Source organism: Ursus arctos, unplaced genomic scaffold (genome assembly GCF_023065955.2).
Source record: "Ursus arctos isolate Adak ecotype North America unplaced genomic scaffold, UrsArc2.0 scaffold_9, whole genome shotgun sequence".
NCBI classification, from domain to species: domain Eukaryota; kingdom Metazoa; phylum Chordata; class Mammalia; order Carnivora; family Ursidae; genus Ursus; species Ursus arctos.
In genome coordinates, this window is record NW_026623111.1 from 68,608,106 (window position 1) to 68,629,309 (window position 21,204).

The 21,204-nt window shown below is 38.0% G+C and overlaps 1 long non-coding RNA gene across 6 annotated transcripts in view; it reads right to left on the reverse strand.

The window, feature by feature from the left end:
- LOC123001631 (uncharacterized) overlaps window positions 1–21,204 on the reverse strand; it is a 106,786-nt gene that overhangs the window by 43,856 nt on the left and 41,726 nt on the right. For 2 of the 6 annotated variants that reach the window (XR_008958498.1, XR_008958497.1), the window contains exon 3: window positions 1–21,204. This exon is cut by the window's left edge; it is cut by the window's right edge and continues 8,521 nt beyond it. The exons of the other annotated variants lie outside the window; for them this stretch is intronic. This is a non-coding gene — a long non-coding RNA (uncharacterized LOC123001631). 6 annotated transcript variants of the gene reach the window in all.

The following is a 21,204-nucleotide window of genomic DNA, read 5'->3' on the forward strand; positions in this document are numbered from 1 at the left end:
ACTGGGCCACAGAACTGGTAGTAAGTGTCTAGGATTTGATCCAGGCAGCCAGGCTCTTTGCTCTGCAGCACTCACTGTCCTGCCATACATCACATAGAGAGATGTACATAATACAGAATAGACATGACAGATACGGATGGATGTATATGTAGACACATATACACGGGGCGTGTGTGTGTATATCCATATACACACATACGCGGCTACACACACACACACACACACACACACACACGACAAGAAAGAGAGAAACTGAAAGTAGAACCTGAAAACAAGGAATACCTTCTTTCCCTCATTTATTTTCCATTTTCTAGGTATAACAGTAATAAGTGTCAATGAAAAGAGTTAAGATATCACCTAATAAATTAGTCACCATCAGAATTCCAGAATAAACTTTTTCTAGTACTTTGCTTTTTTAAAGATAAAAGACAATTTTGGTGCACACCTACACACACACTCACACACACAGCTTGAGGCAATTAATGAAATGAAGAAAACTGTATCAGAATTTAAATTGCAGAAAAATGAGTTGAAATCCACCCGCTATTTATATACCAAATTATATCAGACTTTTACATGTAAATGGTCTGATCACATGAAAAACACTTGGCATTGTAAAGAAAAAAAATAAACTGACAGAGAAAACAAATGTTTTCTTTGGGTAATCGCAGGCAGGAGCTTCCAAAGGCCATCAGTCTTAGTCTGCTATCCAGTGGAGAAATTGTACATTTTAATTCTCTGGCTAGATTTTCTTTTCTCTCACCAAGTTTGAGTATGCATGCACATTCATTTAAAACACTGACAGTGTTCAGATTTTCATCCATTTAAGGGAAACTGGAGTGTTTGAACATCTTTGAGGCCTTGCCAAGGGATCTAGCCATAGAGGGCTGAGTCCAAAACTGCAGGACCAGAGATCCGGAAGCACAACCTGCAGTCAGGCCGTGGGTCTGTGCTGTGTCCAAACACAGATTTCAGCCACCAAGTTGCACTGCTTCGCTTTTTTTTTTTTTTAGACAAACATAGATTTCCAAAACAGGGCAGAAAATTTCAGCTTCACAAAGCTGCCTTTTATGCAAAGAATGAAATGGGCCTATTCTGCCACCTTGTGCCCAAAAAGAAAAAATCACTTCAGGCTCAGACATTTATTTCAACGCTGGCTACGCCCTCCAACCTCACCCTGCTAGATTTCTCTACTTATAAATATCTACCTTGATTTTGCAGCTAGAGTTCATCTGTTCTTAGCAATCTAGCTAGTCAGGACGATATATCTGATTCTGCCTGACATAACATTCAGCTCTGTTGTAAAATGTTTACTGAATGACTACATTTTACAAAATTTCATGGGGATCAAAAGGAGAGAAGAGATGCTCCTGGCCCTTATCGAGACTATAATTTAGTCAAGGAGAAAGGCGTACAAAAGATACAAGGCAGAATTAACAGCAAGTATAAGGCCCTGAGGCAATATCCTGCCTGGTGTACTAAGGAAAGCAAACACAGTTTGAGTGGATGTGCAAATGGGCAGTGGTAGGAGAGCAAGCCAAAGCAATGGGAGCATAAGAGACAGAGCCTTGTAGACTAAGGAATGAGATAGAAATCTAGTTAGAGATTGTGGACAAAAAGTGGATGGCCAGACTTATCTTAAAAGATAAGTCTACTGGCTACTGTGGTGGACAACAGAATGTAGTCTGGTAAAGACAGAAGCAGGGTAAAGTCTGAAGGCTGTTCTAATAATCTAGATGAGGGAGGTGGTGTGAAGTGGTCAGATTCTGTGTGTGTGATGAAGCAGACACAACTCACTGATGACTGGATAGGAGGTTTTAAAAGAAAGAAAAAGGGCACAAGCAACTTTAAATTTTTGGACTGAGAAACTGGAAAACGCAAAATGCCACTCCCAAATACTCAACACCAATTTCTGATTTTCAAGTTATTAGTAAACAAAGAATACCAGGAAGTGGTACACTCGTAAGTATGGTAAAGAATGTGTATTTTAAAAACACATTATTTTATGAATAACAGTGAAATACCAGTGGCATTCAGATTTAATTTTAAAAACAAAAAAAAAAATTATAAGGGAGAAAAATTCAGAAAACACTAAATATCTTTCATAAGTAAATTAAACAAATTGTGGTAGAGTTATATAATGAAAAATTTTAATGGTTTAAAATATTTAATACTGTGGTAAAAGCACACATTAAGTTAACAGAACAAGATACCAAACAGAATATAAAGTCTGATACCAGTTTTTCTTAAAATGTATATAAATGTATGCCTGCAAAAAGGACTGGAGGGAAAATGTGTTGATGCAGCCATGATTTTTCCTTTACATTTTTCTATATTCTTTGTAAACTTATGTATTAAATTTTTTTCTTTTTTTTTAGAGACTTTATTTATTTGAGAGAGAGAGAGCGTGCGTGTGCCTGTGCAAGCAGGGAGAGGGGCAGAGGGAGAGGGAGAGAATCTCAAGCAGACTCCGTGCCGAGCGCAGAGCCAGACGCAGAGCTCGATCCAATGACCCCGAGAGCATGACCTGAGCTGAAATCAAGAGTCAGACACTTAACCAACTGAGCCATCCAGGTGCCCCAAATTTTTATTTTATGATTAGAAAAACTATAAACATTATTTTGACAAAGAAACACATGCAAACTGATTTAAGGCTTACCCTCACATGCTTTTAGTGATAGTTGAACAAGCACAAGTAAACTGAAATAATAAAATCTCATCTACTCAAAACTACATCATCCCTGTAAGACCATAACTTGGAGAGTCAAAGTAGAGACTCATTTCCATATAGGGAGGCTTAGGGAGGTCTGAGGGGGGCTTTCACGCCCAGATTTCTCTATCTTCAATGATTCCTCAATCTCCCACCTAAAATATGTTTGCCCAATTGAAGGGCCTTCCCTAGAAGGGGCTCATTCCTTTCAACAATCTGGGTCTCTGTGAAGAGAGAACGCCAGCACTAAACAGGTCATGAAAGCCAACTCTGTAGGAGAACACTACAGACTCATAGATTATTGCTTATAAATTCTGCTAACTGAAAATTCTATTAACAGGGGATAGTCTCCTAGAACCCAAACTTTTGGGAAACATAAGGAGGCAAACATCTCAGATCAGCCCATTGTGACCTTTTGCTCCTTTTGCACTTTTAACTTTTGCTTCTTTGGTTCATTCTTTGTTTCCTTAGTGCACTTTCTGTTCTCTTTTACAGAGACATAAGTTGCAGTCATTTCCTGTCAGCATGACTGATTTGTACGTGACCTGATGGCTTGCCATAGCTCTAAAGCCACCAGATTACTTTCCACATGGTGGTGAGTGAGGGAAGCCACGCCTACACACTGGGAACAAGTTCTGAAGAGTGTCTTGTAAGTTGACTTTAAATCATATTTTCATGGGCCTGCTATCTCTTCAGTATAGACTCAAAGCATTCCCACAATGCCAGATTAATACAAGGAAGATCTGGACTGGCCACAAACCTAGAGGAGACCTAGAAAGCTGGTTTGAGGGTCACTGGGAAGAGGCCCATGCTGGTGATTTCAAACTTTGGTTGTATTAGAATCACTTGAGGAATATGTTAAAAATGCAAATCCTTAGGTTCTATCCATGGCCTTATATCACAAATATTAGTGTATCTACTCACTAATGCAGTGTTTCTAAGATTGACTCCAGACCACTGACTCAGAATCACCTCTCTGCTAAAAATACAGCTGCTTTTCTCACATAATACATCTCAGGTATCAGCATATATAGAACTACCTCATTCTTTTTAAATGGTCATTTCAATGCTTGTATTTACTGTCATTTTTTTTTTTTAGCCAAACCCTATTGATGAACATGTGTGTAGTTTTTAGTCAATCATTATTAAAACCAGTGTTACTGTAAACATCTTTGACTGAATCTTTGGGTATAGCAGGAGGATAAATTCTAGCAGTGCTAAGCCTATTTTAGTATCAGAGATACCCATATGCAACACCAAGTTGTATATGCCTAAAACCCAGTTTTTAGAGCAAGTAGGTAAATACTACACTTTACATAAATTTGCCTCTGTAACACTTCGTCCCATACACAATATGCTCCCAGAGCAGTCAATTCCAAACACTGATGGTAGACTAGGTCCAGAGTGATCATCTGAAGATCTTTAAAATAAAGCAGAACCTCTGGAGAGCCACCTCCAAAGATTCTGATTCCAGTCTCAGGTGGGTGTCAGGAATCCATAGTTGAGGAAAACTTCTAGGCGATACTAATGTCCAGCCAGGTTTGAGAACCAAGAACCTCTAGAGTTGAAAACCAGGAAACAGTCACTAGATGGCAACCTCGCTCACTTTTTTTTTTTTTTGAAATGTACTGAGGCAAAACTAAGCAGAACACTTGAGAGAGTCTTTTTTCTTCTTATTCATGTTTAAATATGCAGACATCTCCCTATAGGAAGTTGTTTTTAAAAATATACAAGCAGATGCCTCTCTTTTATAAGGCTCATATCCCATTACTTTTGAATTCCATAATCAAAACACAAGGCCTCTTTTGTTTGAATAATAATCCCGCTGGAAATTTTTAATCCAGCTTTCATTTGCACACGTCTCTCCTATAAAACCCTGAATTTCCGGCTTCCTAAGATAATAGCTGGAGTTTATCTTAATGAAAAATATCTCTTTTCTTTCTTACTAATGTCTGGATCTCATTAAAGACAAAGACCAGCTGTGCTCTGTTTTGTGAGGCTAAAGCCCTTGATTAACATTTTGCCATTCTCTTCCTAACTCAGCCTATAAAGGCGCATGGATTCTTGGAAGGAATGGCCTCACAGGTCATCTAGTCCAGTGCTCACCTAAAGCAGGATCACTTTCTTTTATCCCTGATAACTGGTCATTTTGCCATTGCTTAAATACTTACAGTAACAGGGAACTCACTATCTTGCACTTCTGGTTCTAGGCAGAATGATTTATTCTTTTTCCACATGGCATCTTTCATGGTCTCTACCCTTTTTCCTCATCAAATTAAACACTTTTCAAAGACCTTTCATGTGACCCATCACCATGCTTGTCACCTCCAATTAGTTGGGCACAATGCCCACATGTCATCCACACATCTTAGCGGAAAATGTGATAATTACCTCCCTTATTCTGGCCATTCCCTCCTGTTAATATAGATTCTGTAGCATCTACAAGATGCTATGCCAGTGCTTGGTCCAAAATGCAAGCTGAATTAATACCAGTTTTCTTTGTTTCTTTAATTTCTAATCGCAGAAGCACTATCCTCCTTCCCTTTGTTGTTTGCTTGTTGCTTGCTCCATAAGAACCAATACTAGACCAGCACTGCTCTTTATACTATATTTTATAATTTAAATTCTGAATCAAAATGCATAGTGTAATATTTATGATATTGTTTTATCAAGGTTTTTTGAATCTTGGTTTTATGATCCCTATATAATAACTATGGCTGCCAGTTTCTTTGAAATGCAAATGTCAAGGATCAAGAACTTCCCGTCCCCTTCAAAGGTCCTCCTAGCTGGACTAAGAATCATACTGGCAGCAGAAAGTCAAATTTAATTTCGTATGTATGGGGAATCCACACAGACATGGAAATTCCAAAGACAGTCAGGTAACATAAAGTATGGGGAAGGGATCTGGGACTTCAAAGAGAAGGAATGCAATTCGCAGGAAGATGAAAAAGAGTAAATGTTTGGTAAACAAATATTTGCTGGGCCACTAAGAAACAATGGGACATAGAGGACTTTGATCAAACAGGTGTCTGCCATGCCTAGTTCATAACATGATGTAGTCATCTATTGTGATAGAAACTGAAGAAAGAAATAAAACTTTTTGTTCATAGATGCTATGATCATCTATACAGAAACCCCAATGAATCAAAACAAAAACAAACTGCTGAAACTGATAAGCAATGATAGCAAGGTTGGAGGACACAAGTTAGTATACAAGAAATCAACTGCTTTCTTACATAGTAACAATAAACAAATGGAATTTGAAATTAAAAATCCTAATACCATTTACATTAGTACCCCCCCAAATTAAATACTTAGGTATAAACCTAACAAAATACGTACAGATCTATATGAGGAAAACTACAAAACTCTGATGAACAAAATCAAAGAATAACTAAATAAATGGAGAAATATTCCATGTTCATAAATAGGAAGACTTAATCTTGTCAAGATGTCAGTTCTTCACAACTTGATCTATAGAGTCAATGCAATATCAATCAAAATACCAGTCAGTTCTTTTACGGGTATCAAAAAACCAATCCTAAAATTTATATGGGGAGGCAAAAGACCCAGAAAATCAAACACAATATTGAAGGAGAAGAACAAAGTGGAGGACTGACACCACCTGACTTCAAAATTTACTGTAAAGCTACAGTAATCAAGACAGTGTGGTATGGCAAAAAAAATAAAAAATAAGAAAACAGGTCAGTGGAACAGAATAGAGAGCCCAGAAATAGACCCACATAAACATAGTCAAGTGAGCTTTGAAAAGGAATAAAGACAATACAATGGAGCAAAGATAGTCTCCTCAACAGATGAGGCTGGAAAACCTAGATACCCATATAAAAAAAATTGAATCTAGACACAGGGTTTACACCTTTCGACAAAAATGAACTCAAAATAAATCAGAGACCTACATGTAAAATGCAAAACTATAAAACTCCTGGAAGATAACATAAGAGAAAACCCAGATGACCTTGGGTAGGATCATTACTTTTTAGATACAACAGCAAAAACATGATACATGAAAGAAATAATTGATAGGCTGGACTTCATTAAAATTAAAAACTTGTCTCTACAAAAGCTGTCAAGAGAATTAAAAGACAAGACACAGACTGGGGAAAAAGTTTACAAAAAGACACACCTAATAAAGGACTGTTATCCAAAATAAATATGGAACTCTTAAAATTCAACATAAAAGAACAAATGACATAATTAAAAAATGGATCAAAGATCTTAATAGATACTTCACCAAGGAAGATATACAAGTGACAAACAAGCATATGAAAAGACGTTCCACACCATATGGCATCAAGAAATGCAAATTAAAACAATGAGATACCACTACGCATTTATTAGAATGGCCAAAATTTGGAACACTAATAATACCAAATGCTGGCCAGGATGTGGAGCAACAGGAACTCTCATACATTGCTGATAGAAATGCAAAATGGTACAGCCACTTTGAAGGACAGTTAGGCAGTATCTTACAAAACTAAATATACTCATTATATTAACCAGCAATCACTTTCCTTGCTGTTTGCCCAAAGTAGTTGAAGACACATCCGCACAAAAACCAGCACAGGGATGTTTATAGCAGCTTTACTCATAACTGCCAAAACTCGGAAGCAACCAAAATGTCCTTCAGTAGGAGAATGAATAAATAAATGGTGTTACATCCAGACAATGGAATATTATTTATCACTAAAAAGAAATGAGCAATCAAGCCATGAAAAGATATGTAGGAAGCTTAAGTTCATATTACTAAGTGAAAGAGGCCAATCTGAAAAGGTTACCCAACTGTATGATCCCAGTTGCATGACATTCTAGAAAAGGCAAAACTATGGAAACAATAAAAAGATAGGGGGGAGGGGGGGATATGTAGAACAGATAGGATTTTTAGGGCAGTGAAAATACTCTGTATGATGTTATAATTATGGATATATGTCATCATGCATTTGTCCAAACCCATAGAAATGTATAACACCAAAGGTAAACGCAAAAGTAAACTATGGACTTTGAGTGATAGTCATGTGTCGATGTAAATTCATCCTTGATAACAAATGTACCATTTTGGTGAATGATGTTGATAATGAGGGAGGCAATACATGTGTGAAGGAAAAGGGTACATGGAAAATCTCTGTACCTTCCTCTCAACTGTGTTGTGAGCCTAAAACTGCTCTTAAAAATAATAATAGATGACTTTCACTTCTGAGAAAATGGAGTACAGGCACTTTCCCCTATTCCTCTCATTTATTACAACTAAAATCCCTGGACATATATGTAAAACAAACCAAACAAAACTCTGAACAATGGAGAGAATTAAGTACACTGGCCAAGGACCACAGGATCCAAGGAATGACAAGGTTTTAAGTTCCCTTGGTTTTATTTTTGCCTCATATATCTCAGAGTTGGAGCTGGAGATACTGGCAACCCAGAAGTACCAACCATAGTAGACAAAAAATTAAAAATAAGCCCCCCCAAAGCCTGCACTCTCTAGTCAAGGGAACAGGAATAGGCCAACCTAGCAAGACTGAACATTTAAGATAATAATTACTCTACTTATGCCAAATAGAAAAATCTGTGGCCCCTCTTTCCTCAGATGCAAGCCAAGGCTGAGTGGGGAGTCTAGATTTCCACGCTGGAGAGGCTATAAGAAGGTGCCCCATACCCTCACCCTCCCACTGGGGTGCTGTTAGAAAAGGCTAAGAAGGAAACTGAGACTTTCATTTCAGTCAGCCTGTGAGAAGCTTCTCCTATCACTGGAAACCAGGAGGGGAATATAGATCCACTCCCATCCAGCACCTCTCTACTGAAGTGATGTCAGAGAACATCTAGTGGAAAACTAGGACTTTCACCACAACCTAGTGCTAATGATGCCAGCCACCTATGGTGCCAGTGGAGGCCACATGGGAAACCAGATATCTCACTGTTTGGAGTAATGTGGAGCCACAGACACACGAGCACTCGATGTTATCCGAACCATTGTGGGAAGCCTGGGCTTCTACCCCCACCTGACCCTGATGAGGCAGAGCATACCCCTCCTCTGTTGGAGTGAAGTCATAGAAAGTCAACTAAAACAGAAGTTAAATGAGATCCAGAGTCTCATAAATTACTATAAAAATATCCAGGACTCAACTGAAAATCACTCATCATACAAAGAAACAGGAAGATCTTGAATTGAATGAAAAAAGATAATCAATAGATGCCAGCATTGAAATAACAAAGATGTTAGCATTATCTAACAAATAACCTTAAAGCAGCCATCATAAAATGCTTCAATGAGCAATTTATAAACATATTCCAAACAAATGAAAGAAAGATTCAGAAAACAAATATAAAGAAACAAACAGAAATTTTAGAATGGAAAAACATAGTAGCTGAAATAAAAAAAAAAACTCAGTAGATGAGTTCAATAGAATGGAAGGGAACAGAATCCATGAATTGGAAGATAGGACAATAGAAATTACCCAATCTCAATGCAAAGAGAAAAAAGACTGGGGGGCGGGGGAAAGACCCTCAGGGACCAGTGGGACTATAATAAAAGATCTAACATTTGTGTCATGGAAGTCGAAAAAGCAGAGGAAAAAGAAGGCAGGGCTGGAAAAGTACTTGAAGAAATAATGGCTGAAAACTTCAAATTTAGCAAAAGGCAAACCCTACAGATTCAAAAAGCTGAGTAAACTCCCAACAGGATAAACCCACAAAAACATACAGCAAGCTAGAAAGATTGTACAAGTACCTCTTTTCTAAGTGAACATAGTGAAAGAATCTGATGTATCCAATAGTCTAGTTCTTCGAGACCTCCCAATTAATGGAGGATTCTGTTTCCTAACCCAAATAGAAGGTAGGCTGAACCTGTCATCAAAATGTCATTGCATTTGCCTAAGAGTGAATCTTTCAGGCAAGATATTTTTTGGAAAGCCTGAAAGGACAGACAGTGAGGTCTTCTTGTGCCTTGGTTGTTTTTGTCTGTTTGCTAATCAATGCTTAAATAAGTGGCAGAATTCTATCTGAGATTGTTTTCACTTATAATATAGTACTATGGTAGCAAGTTTCTGGAGAAGGAGCCCTGTAACTCCCAGACACTCCTAGTTATTGGAGGCTATCAATACTTAGAAAAACTTGACAATTGTGAGTAGCTGAATTGACGTAGGTCATTCACAACATGGTACCAAGCACACCTGTTATAGGAAGTAGCCTAAATAATTAGGCTATTTTCTATAGGTTATATACTTGGAACATATTAAGCTAACCTTCTTTATTTAATGATAATATATCACTGTCAGCAAATCTTTAAATAAGAAGGTCAAATCATGTGGTTTAGATGGGGGAGGGGACAGAATATATATATATATCAAATACTAAGAGTAGGACTTAATTCTTAAATATTTGGATAGTAATTAGAGACATATACACTTCAGTAGAGACCCCTCTAGGAATGTGAAATAAATAATGATAGGAATGAAAGGAAAATAGAAAAATGTGAAAACAAATGTAGATTTGATTAAAGAAGATATATCAATAAATATCACTAGCCACCTTAAAATGTATGGGCTCAAAATAACAACAACTTTAATTAGCTCATAGACCTTTGGCTTGGCTAGGTGGCTCTTTCAGACCAGACTGCTCAACTGCTCTCTCCTGGGTTCTCTCAGGCCACTGTGGTAAGCTGGCTTGTTAGCTGAGTGTTGGATGATCTGGTACAGCTTCACTCACCTGTCCAGTGTTTGGCAGGCATTATTGCTTAGTTCTCTTCCTCATCACCCTACATCCTCCTGCAGGCTACCTCTGGCTCATTCTCCTGATAGTCTTACATGTAAGCCCTTTCCAATGCCTTGCTTGCCTCATGGTTGCTAATAACCCATTGGGAAAAACAAATCACAAAGTCAAGCCCTGAAACACATAACTTCTCAAGTAACAACTACCTAACTAAGTAAGGTTGTGGTTAAAGAAAGGGAAATATTATAGCCATTTTTCATCACCCTTGAAAAGAGTGTGCCAACTTGTACCACTGTGCATATCATACCAAGTAATGTTAATCTCTGTCTCCTGTCTCGGTAAATAATTTTCTTGCCATGAAGAAATGGCATTCTCTTCTCATAGTCTGACAAGGCATATGAATTAATTTTGAAAGGCTTTATGATTCGGATTTGAATAAAAGGATAAAAACCATATGATCATCTCAGTAGATGCAGAAAAAGCATTTGACAAAGTACAACATCTATTCATGATTTAAAAAACTCTAAACAAAGTAGGATTAGAGAGAACATAACTTCAACATAATAAAGGCCATGTGTGAAAAGCCCACTGCTAATACCATACTCAGTGGTGAAAACTGAGAATCTTCTAAGATCAGGAACAAGACAAAGATGTCCATGGGGCATGTGGGTGACTTAGTTTGTTGGGCATCATACTCTTGATTTAGGCTCAGGTCATGATCTCAGAGTCCAGGGATCAAGCCCTGCATCAGGCTCCATGCTCAGTGGGGAGTCTGCTTGGGGTTCTCCCTCTCCCTCTCCCATTGCCCTTCCCCTTGTTTGCATGCTCTCTCTCACTCTCTCAAGTAAATAAATAAATCTTAAAAAACATTAAAAATACAAGGATGTCCATTCGGACCACTTTTTTTTTTTTTAAGATTTTATTTATTTGACAGAGAGAGACACAGCGAGAGAGGAAACACAAGCAGGAGTGGGAGAAGGAGAGGCAAGCTTCCCACCGAGCAGGGGGCCCAATGCAGGGCTCGATCCCAGGATCCTGGGATCATGACCTGAACCAAAGGCAGACACTTAATGACTGAGCCACCCAAGTGCCCCCATTCTGACCACTTTTATCCAATGTTGTACTGGAAGTCCTAGCCACAGCAATCAGACAAGCAAAAGAAATTAAAGACATCCAAATTGGTAAGGAACAAGTAAAACTTTCACTATTTACAGATGACATGATACTATATATCAAAAACCCTTAGGACTTCACCAAAAAACTATCAGAACTGACAAATGAAATCAATAAGGTTGAAAGATGCAAAACACAGAAACATGTTGCATTTCCATACACTAATAATGAAGTGGCAGAAAAAGAAATTAAGAAAATAATCCCACTTGCAATTGCAACAAAAAGAATAAAATCCCTAGGAATAACTTAACCAAGGAGGTGAAAGACCTGTACTCTAGAAAATATAAAACACTGATGAAAGAAATTGAAGATGACACAAGCAAATGGAAAGATATTCCATGCTCATGGATTAGAAGAATTAATATTGTTAAAATGTCCATACTACCCAAAACTTTCTACAGATAATGGAATCTTTATTAAAATACCAACAGCATTTTTCACAGAACTAGAACAAGGAACCCTAAAATTTGTATGGAACCACAAAAGACCCTGAATAGCCAAAGCAATACTGAAAAAGAAAAGCAAAGCTGGAGGCATCAAAATTTCAGACTTCAAGCTATATTACAAAGCTGTAGTGATCAAGACAGTATGATACTGGCACAAAAGGAGACATACAGATTAATGCAACAGAACAGAAAACCCAGAAGTGGACCCAAGTAATCCTAAAATTTGTATGGAACCATAAAGCAATCTTGAGAAAGAACAAAGCTGGAGGTATCACTATTTCAGATTTCAAGACATACTACAAAGCTATAATAATCAAAACAGTATCATACCAACACAAAAACAGACACCTAGATCAATGGAACAGAATAGAGAGCCCAGAAATGAACCCACACTTATATGGTCCATTAATTTATGCCAAAGGAGGCAAGAATATACAATGGGGAAAAGACAGTCTCTTCAACAAATGGTCCTGAGAAAACTGCACAACTACACATAAAAGAATGAATCTGGACCATTTTCTTACACCATACACAAAAATAAACTCAAGATGGATTAAAGGCCTACATGCGAGACCTGAAACCATAAAACTGCTGGAAGAGAATATAGGCAATAATTTCTTTGACATTAGCCTTTGCAACATTTTTCTAGATAAGTTTTCTAAGGCAAGGGGTACAAAAGCAAAAATAGACTACTGGGACTACATCAAAATAAAAAGCTTTTGCATAGCAAAGGAAACCATCAACAAAACAAAGAGATAACCTACTGAATGGGAAAAGATATTTGCAAGTGATATATCTGATTAGTATATTTGGGTTAATATCCAAAATATATAAAAACTCATTTAATTCAATATGAAAAGAACCCACCCAAGTAATCTAATTAAAAACAGGCAGAGATCTTGAGGAGACATTTTTCTAAAGAAGGCAGACAGATAGCCAAAAGACACATGAAAGGATGCTCAACATCAGTAATCATCAGGGAAATGCAAATCAAAACCACAATGAGATATCACTTTATACTTATCAGAATGGCTAGAATCAAAAAGACAAGAAGTAACAAGTGTTGGTGAGGATGTGGGAAAAAAAGAACCCTTACACACTGTTGATGGGAATGCAAATTGGTGCAGTGACTATGGAAAATAGTATGGAGGTTCCTCAAAATATTAAAAATAGAATTACCATATGATCCAGTAATTCCACTACTGGGTATTTACCCAAAGGAAATGAAAACACCAGTTTGAAAAGATATATGCACCCTGTGTTTATTGCAGCATTAACAATAACCAAGATATGGGAGCAACCCAAGCGTTCATTGATAGATATACGGAAAAAGAGGATGTGGTATATGGAATGTTACTCAGCCACAAAACGGAATGAGATCTTGCCATTTGTGAACATGGATGGACGTAGAGAGCATTATGCTATGTGAAATAAGTCAGACAAAGAAAAACAAATACCATATAATTTTACTCATATGTGGAATTTTAGAAACAAAACAAATGAACAAACAAAGAAAAAAGAGATAAAAAAAACAGACTCTTACATACAGAGAACAAACTAGTGGTTACGAGACAGGAAGTGGGTGAGGGGATAAGTAAAATAGATAAAAAGGATTAAGAGTATACTTAACTGTGTTGAGCACTGAGTCATGTATAGAAATGTTGGATCCTTATATTTTACAACTGAAACTATTATAAAACTGTATGTTATTATACTTTAACAATTTTTTAAATTAAAAAAAGTAGAGTAGTATGAAATTCATTCATTTATTCAACAAATATCTACTGAGAGCCAAAAAGATACCAAGCCTTGAGGGTAAGCAAAAAATCCTGCCTTTAGGAGCTTAAGATATAGGGTTGATACAGGCTATAAATAACTTAAAATACATAGTACACTATATAGTGCCAAATACTAAGGAAAAAATCTGAGTTGGGAAGGAAGGTTAGGAAAGTGTGGGAAGAGCTAACATTTTACATAGGGTAGCAAGGAAAATTCTCAATGAAAAAGTAAATTTTGACTAAAAAGATGAAGGAAGTCAGGAAGCAAGCCAAGATGATATCAGGTGAAAGAACACAGCTGGCAGAGGGAACAGCAAATACAAAGGCAGGATTGTGCCTGTCTAGCATGTTTGAGGAACATCAAGTATGGCTTATATGGCTGGTGAGAAGAGTAAGAGAGGAAGTCAGAGACATAATGGATTTGGGGCAGGAAAATGCCAATATATAACCTTGCATAGGTCACAGGAAGAACTTTGGCTTTCACTGAGTAGAAAGGAAAGCCATCCAAGTGTTTGAGCAGGGAAGCTCCATCATTCAGACCTACATTTTGAAGGACCTCTTGGCTGTCCGGTAGAGACTGCTGACAAGGCAGAAGCAGTGTGACAGCTTAGGAGGCTATTGGGACAATCTAAACAAGAGGTGATTGTGGCTTGGAGTAGCAGTGAAGGATTTGGATTCAGAGTGTATTTTGAAAATAGAGAGGACAGTATTTGCTGGTTGATTGGACCTGGAAGATGAAAAACAGAAAAGACTCAACAGTGACTCCAAGGTCTTCAGCTGGAGCAACGGAAAATAGGAACTGCACTTCTGATATGGGCAATTCTGTTGGAAGAGCAGGTTTGGAAGTAGTGACTATCAGAAGACGTGGGTTAAGTGTGAAGTTTCTGTGGCAGAAGTGGTTTATGTCCCTCATCTGTCCTCTTGTCCACTCCACTGTACACCTCCCCTACTTCCATTTCCAGAAATTCACATCTTTGCCTGAGAATGCTCTTTTGCCACAGGAGTCTGCTTTCCACCAAAAGTGGCTGGATGTCTGGGGAATTAGTGTCTTCCAGAAGCAGCTGTCAACCAGTAACTGACAGGATTTGGGGTATAAATACCCCAGTTCCCTCCCCCTTCAGCTAGAATAAGTGAGGCTTGTGTTTTACACTGGTCCCCAGAATTCTCCCAGCACTCCATTTGCCCAGAGGGTTGCTGGTTTGATAATGAATCCCTTATTGGATTTCTTCATTTCTTTGTCTCATTTCCCCATTTCCTTACCTTTATCTCCCCTACTCCAAAATAAAACGTAACAACAAAAAACATAACAACAGAAAAAAATCTGCTAGTACTTGAATCCTTTCTGGTACAGCTGAAATGAAGACAATACCTATTAGACCCTCGAAAGGCAATGTCGTGGTAGCAGATGGACACCCAATCTCTAAAACTTACAGAAAAATCAGGTAAGGGATATAAATTTGGAAGTCACCGGCATATGGATAGTTTGGAAGTCATAAGAGTGGATGAGATCATTAAGAGTGAGTAAAAATAGAAGGAAAAACAGTCGAAGAATGGGTTGGAACCTTTGGTCACACTAAAGTTTAGAGGTAGGAGAACTGAGGAGGAACCAGCAAAAAATGCCAAGAAGCAGCAGCCAGGGAGGTCAGAAGAAACTTAGGCAAATGATGAAAATATTTCCAGGAATTAATAGTACTGATTCCTGGGTCTCACTGCAGGTCAAAAGAACCAGAGTCTCTGTCAGTTCACACAGGAAGCTTGCATTTTTGAGGCCTTATCAGATATTCCTTAAGCACAATAAGAGTCAAGAAATATGCAACTAATGAATCATCGAACTTTACATCAAAAACCAGGGATGTACTGTATGGTGACTAACATAATATAATAAAAAAATATTAAAAAAAAAAAAAAAGAAATACTGAACCTTAGAAAATCCTATCTTCTCAGGGGTACCTCTGTGGCTCAGTCAGTTAAGCATCTGCCTTCGGCTCAGGTCATGATCCTGGAGTCCCAAGATCAAGCCCCTCATCAAGCTCCTCATTGGACTCCCTGCTCAGTGGGGAGTCTGCTTCTCCCTCTGCCCTTCACCTCTCTCTCTCTCTCAAATGAATAAATAAAAATCTTAAAAAAAAAAAAAAAAGGAAACTCTTCTCTTCTCTTTTTTGGGGGGGTGGGGGAGGGAGTTGTGGTGTAGCTAGCATGGCACAGATAAGCTTTTATTCTTTCTTGGTAAGTTCCCAACATTATAGGTGGACATTTAAATTAACTTCTCAAAAGCTTATCCTGATACTTAAGCATATTGTGTCCTTGTAATTGGAGGTTATATCTACATACGATTTTGAGTTAACTAAATATGGATTTTCTCTCTGTAGTTGAGGTCACCCTGAGTTGACAATTAGGTTTTTCACAGTCTTGAACTAGATCATTTACCCAAAACAGGTCTATAGAAAACTTGCTTCTTTTTAAGATGTGAAATCAGATCAGATAGCTAGGTTTCATCTTACCTTAATTCTACAGATAATTTTTTTGCAATCACGACTAATAATTATACTAATAAGACTGGTTTTTTAAATTATCAGTATTTATACACCCAAGTGAAATCTCTTTGAAATAGTCCTCTTAGGAAGCCATATGCTACATTTCTGAAAATCTTTAGAAATACCCTCAGTATCTATGACAACCACATTTGACAAGCATATCTTCATTTTTTTAAGTACTTGATTTTAGAATTACTTATACTGATACTAATGATAGTTAACACCTTTTCATGATTTCCTGAAAACTGAATGTGTACCCCCAGATTCATATGTTGAAACCCAACCCCAATAAGATGGCATTTGGAGATGGGGCCTTTGGGAGGTGATTTGGTCATGAGGATGGAGCCCACATGAATAGGAATTTGTGTCTTTATATATGAGAGCCCAGAGAACTACCTTGCCTCTTCCCCCAAGTGAAGTTATAGAAAGAGGGCTATCTACAAACCAAGAAGCAGCCTGTCACCAGACACTGAATCTGCTGGTGCCTTGACCTTGGACTTCCCACCCTCCAGAACTGTGATAAATAAATACTTGTTGTTTAGCCATTCACTCTATGGTACTTTTGTTATAGCAGCCTAAACAGACTAGCTCAATGATCATCATAAACTGACTCTACAGAGTAGCCTCAAGAAGGTTTGCAACAAAGTGTTGTAAGTTTAATAGACAAACATAGCCACTTACAGAAGAAAACTCTCAAATGGCATGGTGTTATTAATAGAATAAAAAAACGATAGTGTTCCCCAAAGAGACGAGAGCAATCATGTAATTTGCAAAGCCCAGTACAAATGCAGGGCCTCTTATTCAGAGAGCAGGGGAAAGGTGTTGTTAAAAGTACTGAATCATAAAGCGGCTCAAGCACATGCTCCCTGTCTCACCAGACTTCCCTTACAGAGCACAAGTCCAAAGATATTCATTAATTTAAAGATGGCATCAGCAGAGCATTAGCCCAAGTGTGGGTCCCTTCTGAGTATGGAGTCTATGTGGCAGCTCAGGCCACTCACCCATGGAGCCAACCTGCCCGCGGAGCCAGCCCTGCAGAGATCACTACTATTCACACACTACCAGTCTCCACTGATGCGTATGAAAGTTACAGACTTTGTTTTTAACCTCCTCTCTTAGATATAAAACTTCTTGTATTTTTAATCTTTGTTTCCTTGTAGTAAAAGAATAAGAAGATTCAGGATGTCAAGAAGAGGTGTACTAGTTAGGACGACAAAAGCAAGACCTCTACAGTGGGGTGAGAGGCAGGGAACTACCTGGAGATAGCACCCTCCAGGCTGGCTTACTGAGGCAGGCCAGGAAGTGCAGGACACGGAAGTTTATTTTACCTCAAGTTCCAATAAAACAGCAACACTTCCCCTGTGGGTGAGTTTCAGCAAACATCCTAAAGGCCACTTAATACAAAATTTCATGGAAACACAGTGGGACAAAACTAGCATCATCCCTACCCACTCTCTGTTTGTCCGACCTCATTTCCTAGGCTTCCTGTGGCTGCCATGTCTAATTCAAGACAACCACAAAAATATGGGCTATTAAACAACTTACGGTTAATTTATATTCTCATCATGTTCTAGGTTTCTGCTAAAACACACATGAGTGCTTCAAAGGGGTATACCAGCTCTGAACTTAAGTTTCTTTAATTCCCTGATACAGCGCAGTTTCCTGTGAGTATTGTCTTATCTTTTCAATGATAATTTTCTCCCTGTGGGGCAGGGAGGAACACTTAGTTCTTTTGTATCTCCTATATTCTTTATTATAAGCACTAAGCATGGGACTAATTACATACTGAATAGAGTTTAGCTATATATCATAACTGGAGAAAAATGTGTAGAAACTATATATAAATGTTCACTTCTCCCCTTCTCTTCAAATGCAGCCTATTTTATTTTATCTTATCTTATTTTATTTTAAACAGAAGGCATGTAAGTTTACCCTCTGACCAGTATTTTTTTAAAAGATTTTATTTATTTATTTATTTATTTGACAGAGAGTGAACACAAGCAGGGGAGCGGCAGAGGGAGAGAGAGAAGCAGGCTCCCTGACTAGCAGGGAGTCGGATGCAGGGCTGAGGGCTGGATCCTCGATCCCAGGACCCTGGAATCATGACCTGAGCCAAGGCAGCAGCTTAACTGATTGAACCATGCCGGCTTCCCACAGCCAATTTAAATGTAAATTTTGGGGTGCCCGGAGTGGATCAGTCAGTCAAGCATCCGACTCTTGATTTTGGCTCAGGTCATGATCTCAGGGTTGTGAGATTGAGCCCCACATTGGGCTCTGAGATGGGCATTGAGCCATTAAGACCCTCTCTCTGCCTCTCCCTCTGCCCCTCCCTCCCAGACACCCCTTGCTCTTTTTCAAATAAATAAATAAATAAATAAATAAATAAATAAATAAATGTAAATATTAACCTTGATGTACTTTCCTAACTACTACTGTACAGGATAATTTACAGTGTTACTCAAATCTGGTATATGCCAAGGGTTAGAGTATTAGAGTGAGGTTACTCTATTTCTATATATATACTATATAATTCACCAATTTCCTGGCCAATTTATGATACATCACAGATTTACTTAAATCATTTGGAATTATTTTCTGAAATTCTTGAAAGACTTTCAAAACAAAACAAACTTTATCTTAGCCGATATTAATCATGTAATAGTAAGAAAGTGAGGATATCATAAAATCCATTTTTTAAATATCAGGTATTCTTTCTACTTCCATAGAATTCTTCTGTCACTACTTCCCTCATATTAATACTAATATTGAATTGAAGTTGTGCCAGCTATATTGCCTCACAACTTAGTCTAAGCAATAAAGAACAATATATTTTTATGCAAGGGAAATAACAATTACTAAAACAAAATTTGTACAATACAAGAACATTTTAGAATGACCTTGAGAAAGAAACTCTTAGACCAATGAGCTGAACTTTCCATGAAGCTTCTCAGACAAAAGAGAAGAAGGCAAATTAGTGAAGGAAGAAATTAGAACAGTAAGGACTAAAATTTCCCCAAAGTGAGCATGAGGTAAAAGATTTTCCAGTCACAATGAAAATAGAATTTGCTGACAAGGTCATGATCACATCAGACAGCTCACAACTGGGAACAAGGGATTTACAAAAAACATTATTTATCTTTAACTACAAATTTGGAAGGTTTCCAAGCTACATCTGGGAAATGCCTGCCTGCCCTTGACCATTATATTGCTCAATTTTCCCTCTTATATCTCAGTTACCACACTCAAGCCACCTTAAGGGTAGTAAGGAGTTCACTGACATGAGGTACCTAACATAGTAAAGACTCATAGAAACAGAGTAGAATGGTGGTTTGCCAGAGGCCAGGGGGACAGGGGAGTTGCTCTTTCATGGCTATAATGTTTTAGTGATGCAAGGTAAGTTCTAGAGATCTGCTATGCAACATTGTGCCTATAGTTATCAACACTATATGGTACACTTAAAATTTGTTTTAAAGGGTAGATCTCATATTAAATGCTCTTACTACAATCATTTTAAAGGTAGTAAGGAGGCACTCAGTTGCATTTAATTCTAGCCATATTTTGCTCCTTTAACTGTTATAATTGATTCAGGTGATTCAGATATTCATCATTGGTAAGGCATTCCCTATTAAGTGAACTGGAACATCTGTGCTCCTAATTTAATGCAAAACCCACATGACTTTCTGATCTTTGGGGCCTGGAATTATTTTTGAGAAGTCCAACTGGGTACTTGTACTGTAACTGATTAACACACATCCTCACGCTATAGTTCAGTGCAGTAAACCTTCCCTGACAACCAAAAGACTTTATTCACAATACAATGAATGATTTTGAATCCATCAGTGACAGTGGGAAATGGCCTGTATTACTGTTCATTGAGGGAGGATTCTACTGTTTTAAGATAGTAAATGGAACAAGGTGGACTTCTACTCATTTCCCAAGAATGACATTGATTTGCAGCAAGATATCTGAAGAATCTTTCTCTACCATTAGAAGACATAGCTTCTTCCTAAGACCAAAAAAACACTTAGGATGCCTGGTTCCTTTGTAGATACCAGTTCTTTGGACTTTCCTGGACTGGTGGAATTCATGTAGATAGGTGGTTAAAGTTGCACAAAACACAATTTAATGCCTTTGAGGCAGCTGGAAGGAACACACTCCCTCCAGACCATGTAGCCTAAAGTACTTCTGGGATAATTAAATGAACTCCATAACCCAAACAAAGTCCAGGGTTCATGAGGCCCAGTCTTTTCAGGTGCTGCTTTCAAAAAAACACAATCAATTGTCATGGCTTCTAAATAATATGGGCTCAAGGAATTATATTATTGAAAGGGTGTTAGAGAGCCTATGATAGCCACATTTCTGTAGCATTTTACACAAGATTGAAAAAGAGCAGATTATTTATCTCAGAGAACTGACTTTCTTGATGACACCACTGAAGTTCAAAAGTCAAAAGTAGGTAGGTGTAATTTTAATCCTTACTTTCTTCTTTAGTCCAGCATCAAAGGGAATCCAATTCATAATCCACATTATGTTTAAAATTCCCTTTTCCCATTTCTCTCTCTCTTTTTTTTTTAAGATTTTATTTATTTATTTGACAGAGAGAGACAGCCAGAGAGGGAACACCAGCAGGGGGAGTGGGAGAGGGAGAAGCAGGCTTCCCGCCTAGCAGGGAGCCCAATGTGGGGCTCGATCCCAGGACCCTGGGATCGTGACCCGAGTGGAAGGCAGACGCTTAACAGCTGAGCCACCCAGGTGCCCCCCCCATTTCTCTTTCATTCGTTTCTTCTCTCTCACAGCTCCCCCCATCTTTCTTCCTTCCTTTCTTTCTTTCTTTCTTTTTT